Consider the following 12,610-nt stretch of genomic DNA (forward strand, 5'->3'; position numbering starts at 1 on the left):
CTCCGTCAACCCGATCTGGTACGGATCCCACACTGATGAACAATTCTCAAGTATAGGTCGAACGAGTGTTTTGTAAGCCACCTCCTTTGTTGATGGACTACATTTTCTAAGGACTCTCCCAATGAATCTCAACCTGGTACCCGCCTTACCAACAATTAATTTTATATGATCATTCCACTTCAAATCGTTCCGCACGCATACTCCCAGATATTTTACAGAAGTAACTGCTACCAGTGTTTGTTCCGCTATCATATAATCATACAATAAAGGATCCTTCTTTCTACATATTCGCAATACATTACATTTGTCTATGTTAAGGGTCAGTTGCCACTCCCTGCACCAAGTGCCTATCCACTGCAGATCTTCCTGCATTTCGCTACAATTTTCTAATGCTGCAACTTCTCTGTACACTACAGCATCATCGGCGAAAAGCCGCATGGAACTTCCGACACTATCTACTAGGTCATTTATATATATTGTGAAAAGCAATGGTCCCATAACACTCCCCTGTGTCACGCCAGAGGTTACTTTAATGTCTGTAGACGTCTCTCCATTCATAACAACATGCTGTGTTCTGTTTGCTAAAAACTCTTCAATCCAGCCACACAGCTGGTCTGATATTCCATAGGCTCTTACTTTGTTTATCAGGCGATAGTGCGGCACTGTATCGAACGCCTTCCGGAAGTCAAGAAAAATAGCATCTACCTGGGAGCCTGTATCTACTATTTTCTGGGTCTCATGAACAAATAAAGTGAGCTGGGTCTCACACGATCACTGATTCTGGAATCCATGTTGATTCCTACATAGTAGATTCTGGGTTTCCAAAAACGACATGATACTCAAGCAAAAAACATGTTCTAAAATTCTACAACAGATCGACGTCAGAGATATAAGTCTATAGTTTTCCGCATCTGCTCGATGACCCTTCTTGAAGACTGGGACTACCTGTGCTCTTTTCCAATCATTTCGAACCCTCCGTTCCTCTAGAGACTTGCGGTACACGGCTGTTAGAAGGGGGGCAAGTTCTTTCGCGTATTCTGTGTAGAATCGAATTGGTATCCCATCAGGTCCAGTGGACTTTCCTCTATTGAGTGATTCCAATTGCTTTTCTATTCCTTGGACACTTATTTCGATGTCAGCCATTTTTTCGTTTGTGCGAGGATTTAGAGAAGGAACTGCAGTGCGGTCTTCCTCTGTGAAACAGCTTTGGAAAAAGGTGTTTAGTGTTTCAGCTTTACGCGTGTCATCCTCTGTTTCAATGCCATCCTCATCCCGGAGTCTCTGGATATGCTGTTTTGAGCCACTTACTGATTTAACGTAAGACCAGAACTTCCGAGGATTTTCTGTCAAGTCGGAAAATAGAATTTTACTTTTGAATTCACTGAACGCTTCACGCATAGCCCTCCTTATGCTAACTTTGACATCGTTTACCTTCTGTTTGTCTGAGAGGTTTTGGCTGCATTTAAACTTGGAGTGAAGCTCTCTTTGCTTTCGCAGTAGTTTCCTAACTTTGTTCTTGTACCATGGTGGGTTTTTCCTGTCCTTCACAGTTTTACTCGGTACGTACCTGTCTAAAACGCATTTTACGATTGCCCTGAACTTTTTCCATAAACACTCAACTTTGTCAGTGTCAGAACAGAAATTTTCGTTTTGATCTGTTTGGTAGTCTGAAATCTGCCTTCTATAACTCTTGCTAAACAGATAAACCTTCCTCCCTTTTTTTATATTCCTATTAACTTCCATACTCAGGGATGCTGCAAAGGCCTGATCACTGATTCCCTGTTCTGCACATACAGAGTCGAAACGTTTGGGTCTGTTTGTTATCAGTAGGTCCAAGATGTTATCTCCACGAGTCGCTTCTCTGTTTAATTGCTCAAGGTAATTTTCCGATAGTGCAATCAGTATAATGTCACTCGATGCTCTGTCCCTACCACCCGTCCTAATCATCTGAGTGTCCCAGTCTATATCTGGTAAACTGAAATCTCCACCTAATGCTGAGAAAATTTATGTGAAATGTATTCCAAATTTTCTCTCAGTTGTTCTGCCACTAATGCTGCTGAGTCTGGAGGTCGGTAAAAGGAGCCAATTATTAACCTATCTCGGTTGTTGAGTGTAACCTCCACCCATAATAATTCACAGGAACTATCCACTTCTACTTCACTACAGGATAAACTACTACTAACGGAAACGAACACTCCACCACCGGATGCATGCAATCTATCCTTTCTAAACACCGTCTGCACCTTTGTAAAAATTTTGGCAGAATTTATCTCTGGCTTCAGCCAGCTTTCTGTACCTATAACGATTTCAGCTTCGGTGCTTTCTATCAGCGCTTGAAGTTCCGGTACTTTACCAATGCAGCTTCGACAGTTTACAATTACAATACCGACTGCTGCTTGGTCCCCGCATGTCCTGACTTTGCCCCGCACCTGTTGAGGCTGTTGCCCTTTCTGTACTTGCTCAAGGCCATCTAACCTAAAAAACCGCCCAGCCCACGCCACACAACCCCTGCTACCCGTGTAGCAATCCCCGCAATGATAGTATTAGAGAATCTTTGAGTATGGACTCAAAAAAAAAAAAAAAAAAAAAAAAAGACAATTCATTTTATTTAGAAAAAGACTGTTAATCTGTATCTTGTGGAAAGAGGACGTAATGCTAGGTCATCGCTCAGAACGTATTGTTATATTTAATGAAAACTGATATTCTGATGATAAAACCGAGTGAAGTATGTGTAAGAGTTGTCAAACATTTATTTGTACAAAATTTTTGGAAGTGAAGACTAGGAATATCTTGTTTTTGAAAAAGGAGCGGAACTTCATTGTTGTTGCCGTCTATCAATCGACAGAATTGTAAGTGTACAAAACTCACTAAAATACATGGAAAGAAATGCATTCTCTATAGTTTTCATTCAATAAGTAACAACCTCTCATAATTTCTTAATTACAGTAATTTGATTATGTTCTTGTACAATAGTATGGTGCTGTACTCCACTGACCAATTTTGATGTAGCAGGACGTGTAGTTTGAAGGAAGTTTGTGTGTCAAGCAATCTCCTTTTCTCGCAAAATGCAGATTGCTGTTTGATCTTACTTACTTACAGCAGTGGTTCCTTAGGTATGAAAAGCTATGAAAACTTGGGCTCAAAGCTATCTGCAATATGGCCAAGTAACTAACAGAGTCGTATTTTAAACCTTAAAGAACAATAACTTCCTCCAAATTGCAATACGTTAACAACTGGCGCACAAGCTGATCATTCAAGGAGGCAGCAACCAAAAATTCAGGTACCAGTTACGACTTAAAGTAAAAATCTCAATCAAAAATCAAACTCTCTCTCCAAACACATATATAAATTTTCATAATATTATTTTAAAAAAGGTCATTTTACATCCTGTACATCCATAAAAGTATCTTAACTCATTTGGTGGCATAGATGACGTTAGAAATCTCAGAAAACTATCTCAGATATTTTGAAACTCATTTGGTGGCATAGATGAAGTTAGAAATCTCAGAAAACTATCTCAGATATTTTGATGTACAACACAGTTTACACTATTTACATTCAATTTTACTTTTGCACCACTGAAATTCAATATTGCTTCGTGTTTATTTAAAAAATTTGCCGTGAGAGAGAGAGAGAGAGAGAGAGAGAGAGAGAGAGAGAGAGAGAGAGAGAGAGTGTGTGTGTGTGTGTGTGTGTGTGTGTGTGTGTGTGTGTGTGTATCTGCCGTGAGAGAGAAAGAGAGAGAGAGAGAGAGAGAGAGAGAGAGAGAGAGGAGTGTGTGTGTGTGTGTGTGTGTGTGTGTGTGTGTGTGTGTGTGTGTGTGTAGTTTCCCCTGTAATCTTAATGTTTGTGCATAAATGTAATTTTGTGTGTATGTCTGTTTGTGTAGTCTGATTCTTTGGCTTTTTTACCCGAAGATAGGATATACACTCCTGGAAATTGAAATAAGAACACCGTGAATTCATTGTCCCAGGAAGGGGAAACTTTATTGACACATTCCTGGGGTCAGATACATCACATGATCACACTGACAGAACCACAGGCACATAGACACAGGCAACAGAGCATGCACAATGTCGGCACTAGTACAGTGTATATCCACCTTTCGCAGCAATGCAGGCTGCTATTCTCCCATGGAGACGATCGTAGAGATGCTGGATGTAGTCCTGTGGAACGGCTTGCCATGCCATTTCCACCTGGCACCTCAGTTGGACCAGCGTTCGTGCTGGACGTGCAGACCGCGTGAGACGACGCATCATCCAGTCCCAAACATGCTCAATGGGGGACAGATCCGGAGATCTTGCTGGCCAGGGTAGTTGACTTACACCTTCTAGAGCACGTTGGGTGGCACGGGATACATGCGGACGTGCATTGTCCTGTTGGAACAGCAAGTTCCCTTGCCGGTCTAGGAATGGTACAACGATGGGTTCGATGACGGTTTGGATGTACCGTGCACTATTCAGTGTCCCCTCGACGATCACCAGTGGTGTACGGCCAGTGTAGGAGATCGCTCCCCACACCATGATGCCGGGTGTTGGCCCTGTGTGCCTCGGTCGTATGCAGTCCTGATTGTGGCGCTCACCTGCACGGCGCCAAACACGCATACGACCATCATTGGCACCAAGGCAGAAGCGACTCTCATCGCTGAAGACGACACGTCTCCATTCGTCCCTCCATTCACGCCTGTCGCGACACCACTGGAGGCGGGCTGCACGATGTTGGGGCGTGAGCGGAAGACGGCCTAACGGTGTGCGGGACCGTAGCCCAGCTTCATGGAGACGGTTGCGAATGGTCCTCGCCGATACCCCAGGAGCAACAGTGTCCCTAATTTGCTGGGAAGTGGCGGTGCGGTTCCCTACGGCACTGCGTAGGATCCTACGGTCTTGGCGTGCATCCGTGCATCGCTGCGGTCCGGTCCCAGGTCGAGGGGCACGTGCACCTTCCGCCGACCACTGGCGACAACATCGATGTACTGTGGAGACCTCACGCCCCACGTGTTGAGCAATTCGGCGGTACGTCCACCCGGCCTCCCGCATGCCCACTATACGCCCTCGCTCAAAGTCCGTCAACTGCACATACGGTTCACGTCCACGCTGTCGCGGCATGCTACCAGTGTTAAAGACTGCGTTGGAGCTCCGTATGCCACGGCAAACTGGCTGACACTGACGGCGGCGGTGCACAAATGCTGCGCAGCTAGCGCCATTCGACGGCCAACACCGCGGTTCCTGGTGTGTCCGCTGTGCCGTGCGTGTGATCATTGCTTGTACAGCCCTCTCGCAGTGTCCGGAGCAAGTATGGTGGGTCTGACACACCGGTGTCAATGTGTTCTTTTTTCCATTTCCAGGAGTGTAGGTTATTGGAAACCATGGAAACCAGGAAGGACATCTGCAATAAAAGTAGATGAATATGGAAAGAGGTAATAAAAGATAGGCCCGCAGATGAGATGTAAGAAAGAAAATAAATAGAAATGGTTGCTAAGATCAAAGAAGAGAAAGACGATAGCCCCAAAGACAGGAAACCCTTCCCACCCCCCTTCCCCAGGGTCCCTACCTCATAGGTACTTGAATGAGATGCCGGAGAAGGTTTGTTGTTAAATCATCTCCTACAGAACGGACATTCCCACATTCACCCTTGAGGTCCCAAAACAAAATCTTAGTAACCCTGTGGAAATGGCAAGTGATGAAGAATCAGGCACACTTATTTGTGAGGGTTGTTTGAAAGGTGTGGTGTGTGTTTTGTGTTTGCCATGATTTATGTGTTCTTATAAATCATGCTGTTATCCACAATACCCACCCCTTTCAAAACTGATACAAACTGTCCTGTCTACATCACATCTCATAAAAGGTACAAAATATTCTGTACAAAGTAGTAAACCTATATACTATGTTATCACAGTTGTTTGATTAGTTATGTGTTTTTCCTAACTTAATATTTCCTTCAGTTCACTAAGAAATATATGCATCAAGAAATATAAATTGGAATTCTGGCCCAAATATACTACAATCAGTATGAGAATAATATTCTCATGACATCAGAAAATATTTTGAAAGTTATGTGCCAGGACACTGTTCTCCATATTTACCTAGAAATATGTGACCAATGAAAGGATTACCCAGCATCTTCCAAGAATACCAGTGTTGGAGTCATCATAATGACACCTTATATCAATAATACATACAAAATTGAAGACACTGATTTTACCAAGACCTCTATACACAGGTTTGCAAAGCAACTGGTGAAGAGATTATATACCAAGATCATTCCAAGCAAAAATATGACCTAATTATACATGGAGATAATGCCGGTTGAAACCAAGAGAGATAAGATCTGACCAGGTGCACTTAATATATGTTGTTTAAGGCTGTGCCAAATGACAACATGTGTGCAAATTTCCACCTCATGCTGCAGCCGAACAAAGTTGGGACAAGTCCAAATTGAGGACAGGTAAGTGTGAATGCACTGTGCAAATACCTACCTCATACATGCTCTTGCTGAGTACATAAGTGAAGTACCAGAAACATGTATGCAGAAGCTTCATTACTCCACCAAGAGATTTTGTAGGGAGACGGAGGTTGTTAGTAGTCTGACTGAATGGAACTAGGAAATCCCTCACCAGGAATCATTGGGGATGACGTAATCAGTACTATTTTTTTTCATAGTATCTTTGAGTGCGGGATGGTAGAGTAGCTTAAGATTTTGGAGGAATTCGGTGTATAAAAACTATAATAGAAGAAACACCGAGAACAACTCAGGACCCCACGGTCATCACTCTGGCCATTAATTCTGAACATTAATGTCCTTGGGGGATATATAGCTTTACATCCTTTACATTAGACTTCCCTTTGCTGATCCAGTTGTAGGATCCATAAAAAATAATGTCTTGGGATGGATCACCTTCTGTGGTCCTTCACATTTTTGGAAAAAACTTGTGTCTCTCTTTCTTCAGGGCAGAGCTTTGAAGATGATGAACTTCAGTACAAGATTGATGACCTAGTTCTTGTAAATCAACAGCTTTTTCATTATGTTTACTTACTTTTGGTTTCTAAGAATTTAGTCTAAAAGGCACAACAATTTCCTGGTTCATTTTGTAATTGGCACTCAGCTGTTCAGACCAACTAAATCATCTAATGAGAAGTTCTCCTATAAAGGGTTAATCCATTACTTCTAAAGGTGTTAACCCAGTTCATACATGTGGTAATCCATTTAGAATAAGTTCAAAGTCTTTAATTTTCATTGCCCATAAAGTATGTTTTTCATGGCAGTAGGTGCGGCACAGTTTTCCAATTTCCTTCATTACTCATTCACACGGGTTCGAGGATGGGTTATAGTTTGATATTAATGCTTGACAAATAACTTCTCATGCTAGAAATTCTTTAAATTTGTTGCTCATGAGTTGTGGGCCATTATCCATAAGAAACCAATTTGGTTTACCTAGTTCTGGAAGGTATTGTTGTAAGCAGTGTATAACTGTCTGTGTATTTGCTTTTTTGATGGGATATAGATTAATATATTTTGACCAGCATTCTATGGTGACCAAAATGTACGACACTCCTCCCTTTCCTTTTGGAACTGGTCCAGAAACTCTGCTGCTGTGAGATCATGTAACAACTTAGGAATAATCAGAAACATTTTGTATTTCACATGAGTATGATCCTCTTTCATCTTCTGACAGATTTCACAAGTTCTAATCAAAGATACTAAATTATGCCCTAGATTCTTAAAATAAAGAAAAAATAAAAAAAAAAACTTATCCATATGAGATCTACATCTACATCTACATCTACATCCATACTCCGCAAGCGACCTGACGGAGTGTGGTGGAGGGTTCCTTGAGTACCTCTATCGGTTCTCCCTTCCTATACACGTTTTCATTCCGAAGTGTACACATCCTGTATGAACATACCAACCAAGTGCGTCTTCCTTTACTTAGGGAATGCATAAATGCCAACATTGCAATGCTATGCTGTCTCTCCAACACAACTTATGATCCATAATTTTCCATTTTCCCACTTGATTAGTAAGTAAGGAATTCCAGATACACATATAAAACATTTCTGTAAAATAGGGATCATGATGGATATTTTCTGTTGTTCTTTGAGGCATCACTTGTACCCTGATCTTTGTATAATCTACTGACATAAAATTAATTTCAAAAATTAAGCCATGTTCATCTGTACATTTTAACTCTTCTATTCCTATGGGTAACCTAGACAAAGCATCAGGATACAACATGTAAAAGGTTCTGAGAATATTGTACCGAATATCATATTCACGTAGGAAAAGCATCCATCGCGTTAATCTACTGTGTGACAATCAACTGTTCATTAGAAAGGATAGAGCTTGATGATTTGTATAAACATGAATTTCTGACCACAATACTAGTGTTTGAAATTTTCTGATACTCCATACAATCGCCAATAGTTCTTTTCCTGTAGCCATGTAATTCAATTCGTGCTTATTTAGACTACGGCTAGCAAAAGCTATGGTTCGGTGTTCTAGACTATTTAGATCCCATTCTCCTTGGAAAAGTTCTGCAGCAGTTCCGTAATCAGATGCATCGGTTGAAATTTTGAACAGTTTCATCATAACTGGATGATGTAATATGGATGATTCAACAAGTGCACTTTTCACCTTTTCAAATGCATCATTTTCTTCTTGATCCCAAATCCACAGTACTCCCTTCCTTAATAAACATAAAATTTTCAGGTCATTTAGTTCATGACCTCTTCTGTACTTTTGATAGTATCTGGCCATACCTATAAATCCCTTCAACTGTCTTAAATTTCTTTGGTGTGGACAATCTTTTATAGCTTAAATGTGTTCAGGGTCTAGTTTAATTCCCTGCACCCCTGCAATATAACCTAAAAATTTAAGCTCTTGGGATGTAATGTATGATTTAGACAGTTTCACTGTAACACCTTTCTCTTTAAATCTTTTCAGAGTTATGCGTAAGGTGTGACAATGTTCTTGCCAAGTAGCCAATATTATTAAGGTATTGTCTACACATATTATTAAATCCTTCAATAAATCTCTCCCTAATGCTTCATCCGGCACGTGTATAAATACAGATACAGAAATATTAAGTCCAAATGGAAATACATTGAAATGATATAATTTACCATCAAATAAGAATGCTGTATACATTTTTGTTTCTGGATGTAACCTGATTTGTCAATATCCCAAAGTCTGGTCCACTGTGCTGAAAAACCTTGCTTTCTCAAATTTGGATGACAATTCTTCAATGTTAATCAGTCAGTCTCTTTCTGTCTCTATCTGCTTATTCAACGTCCGGGTGTCTAACACTAATTGTACCACACCTGTAGCTTTTTTCACTGTGACCAAAGGGTTGTTAATGACGCTGCAAGCTGTGGTCTGTTATACTGTTATCGATCATTTGATTGATTTCCTCCCTCACTGCTTCTTTTGAACTTACTGGTACTGGATATGGCTTACATAAGAATAGAGTGTCATCTTTGATTTTGAAATTACAAATATAGTCACTGATTTCACTGGGGCAATCGGAGAATACCACTTCATACTTCATTGAAATTTTGTATAAATTTCGCTTTTGTTGTTTGGTTAATATTAGTGACTCATTAACTTTGTCTTGTATGTCAGTTCATAGTGTTCCTGGACATACATTATCGATCCCTGGTGATAATTGTACTGTAGCTGTTAATCGCATACACTGACATTTTGTTGTTTGTTTACCAATGTAGCTGTCTGTCACAAACTGTTTCAGTAAAAGGAACAGTAGATGCTGGATGCAAAGAAGATTCTGAAAATTTAATATGGCTTTAAATTCTAATAACCAATATAAACCAAAATATATATCCCTATTAATATTTTCTACTATTAAAAGTGCTTTACAAAATAAGATATTTCCGGGACTGCACTTCACGTGGGTTTCATGTTTCACAACTTTACTTTACTACAGACTAAACAGCACTTACTGCTATTTCCAGTAACTGGAGTTTACATAGGTCATTTAGAACAAAAAGTAAAGAATGTTCTAAAGATGAGTGATACTTCACTACCCGAGTCTATAAGTATGTTAACTTCAGTAGTTTCCATGGTCCCTGCTATTATAGGTTGTGGATTGTTGATAACTAGGTTTGGTTATCCCAACAGTAACCATTCTTTTGTAGGTAGCCTGTGCATGAAAATAACATACTTATCATTAACCAGGCCTCCTAGTGAATCTCTATGACCTGGACTCTGGCGCTGGATCCAGATCGCACCACGTTTTTCTCATTATTAGTAATCACAGGTTGGTAAATGAATCAAGATACTACGTTACCACTTTGTACTCTAGTATTACTTGTTACAAATTCCTGTGAAGTTACTGGACCTAAATTTGAAGGTGGATGCTTCTTCTGATGATTGTCTATTGCACTGGTGTACTGCAGCTAGGTTTACTTCATGCTTTTTGAAATAATTCCCACTATTCCTTTTGAAATTCGAGTTTTCCCCTTGATGTAAAGTTTCATTACAGTCTTTATTTGGGGCATCTAGTGCATCAATGAAGGATAACAATTCTTCAACCGTTTTCCAGCCACTACACCAGATGCCTTGTCTTACACAGATGGGTAATTGTCTAATCAAAATTTGAATGAACCCCTCTTCCTCCATCAGCTTATCTAAATACTTTGCCCATATTAGATGCCAGTCTAAATATTGCCTCATGGTACCCTAAGTATTATTGTAATATTTTGGGTCCCACAAATCTGATATTAGTTTCTCTTGCACTCCAGCAGACCAATATTTCTCTTTAAATATTACGAACTTTTGTTCATGGGTAGGTTTCCAAAATAAATTTACAGTACCCCATTATGAAGACTTCCCTAAAAGGTACCCCACAGAAAATTCAATCATTTTAGAAACTTCCCAGTTATTCAGCAAAGCTTTTTGAATCTATTCAATAAATGAGTCAGATGCATCTCTACATCATGCTTGAATTTAGGGAATAGTCTCGATAACCCCGAATTCGCCCACCATTGCAAATCAGAAACTACTTCACTAGTCAACACAACATTGGGTGAAGTTCCTCATTTTTCTACTTGTTCCTGGATAAGTTTGACTTCTCTCCAGGGTTCGTCTATGCCCTTCCTGGTATCAGTAAATTTGGAAGAAGCCATAGGCAATGCTTTCCTCGATGTTATTCTCTCAGTGACTTTCTGATCTATAATTTCCTGTACCTGCTCCTCCAGACTACTTACATTTATGATATCAGAGCTTGCTATCTTCTCTTTGAAGCTTCTTTCTAAACTGTCTACTCGTGTACTTACACCTGTAATTTGCGATCGAATGTCAGGCATTAATTTACTATGCTTATAATGCTCTCTTTCAAAGTATGCACTTCCTGCTTTACAGCATTAAACTGAGCATGCCATACATCCTCCAATGATCCTAACTTTTCATTAATATCTATTCCTACTCTATTACATTTTTCCTCAATATTCAATTCTAACTGTTTTGTCAAATTCTGAAAGTTATTTGTCTGTTTTTGGTTGAATTCAGCATACATATGATTTACATGAATGCTTAAAGAATTAGTTAGTTCCTTCTTTAAATCTAATTTCAGATTTTCAAATTTACCATTTAGAGAGACAAAGTCAGTCCTTAAAGCATCCATGCCATTGCATAGATTACTAAATTCTCTACTCTGTGCGTCAACCTTGGCACTTAATAAACCCAGTTGGTTGCTTGGCTATTCAAGTTTTCCCTCTGGGCATCTAATTTATCATTTAATTGAGCATTTATTGAGTCTAACTTACGACTCTCGGCATCTATTTTTTCATTTACAGTTGCACTTAGTTCCTTTCTTAAAGTAGCATTTTCAGCTTTGATTAGATTTACTAACCCAGTCTGGCCCTTCTTTACTAATTTTTATAGCCATGCCTGGTTTTGCAAGTTTCTCCTGCTTGGTGTTCCTGATCCACAATTTTACAAGCTTTAGAACTTGTGAGCATCTAAAAATTAACTTTCATATATTAATACGACATGGTATAAGCCATTGAATGAACATTATTAGTGTAATACTTAAAGTTATGTTTTTTGCTAACTGGGCTTAGAATTTGGGCTGTGTCATTGAGCATAAGTGTAATCAGCACCGGTGAACAGCAATTGGTGCTGGTGGCATCAGTTGTTGGTTTCCACGCAGGGGTCGGTGAGCAGATGTGGAAGTAGGTGAGCGCTGGTGAACAGCAGCTGGTGCCAGCAGCATTGGATGCAGGTTTCTGCATCTGTGTACCCACAAAGTGTGAGAACTGTATACTCCCCACAGCAGATCTCCTTAGTCATACCATTCTAGGCTTATCTCTTCTTAATCTAATAGGTCGAGATCTTCTCTCCAGTTTTTCCTCATTGTGGTTTTTTCACTTCTTCTCCTTATTTACAGTTACAAATTTTCTTCATTGGATATTTAGGCAGAATCCAATTCCTTGAAATAGTTCTTTTGTCTTGTTATGCTCAGCTGCTATTGAAACACTTGATAGATTTTTCTCTTGTTTTTGTATCAAAATTCCTTTTTTCCTTTGGTCATTTCACACTGGTCACTACATTCTAATGTTTTTGACCACAAGAATGTGTGAAGTAGGACTGCAACCTC

This window comes from Schistocerca serialis, unplaced genomic scaffold (genome assembly GCF_023864345.2).
Source record: "Schistocerca serialis cubense isolate TAMUIC-IGC-003099 unplaced genomic scaffold, iqSchSeri2.2 HiC_scaffold_1362, whole genome shotgun sequence".
Lineage (NCBI taxonomy): Eukaryota > Metazoa > Arthropoda > Insecta > Orthoptera > Acrididae > Schistocerca > Schistocerca serialis.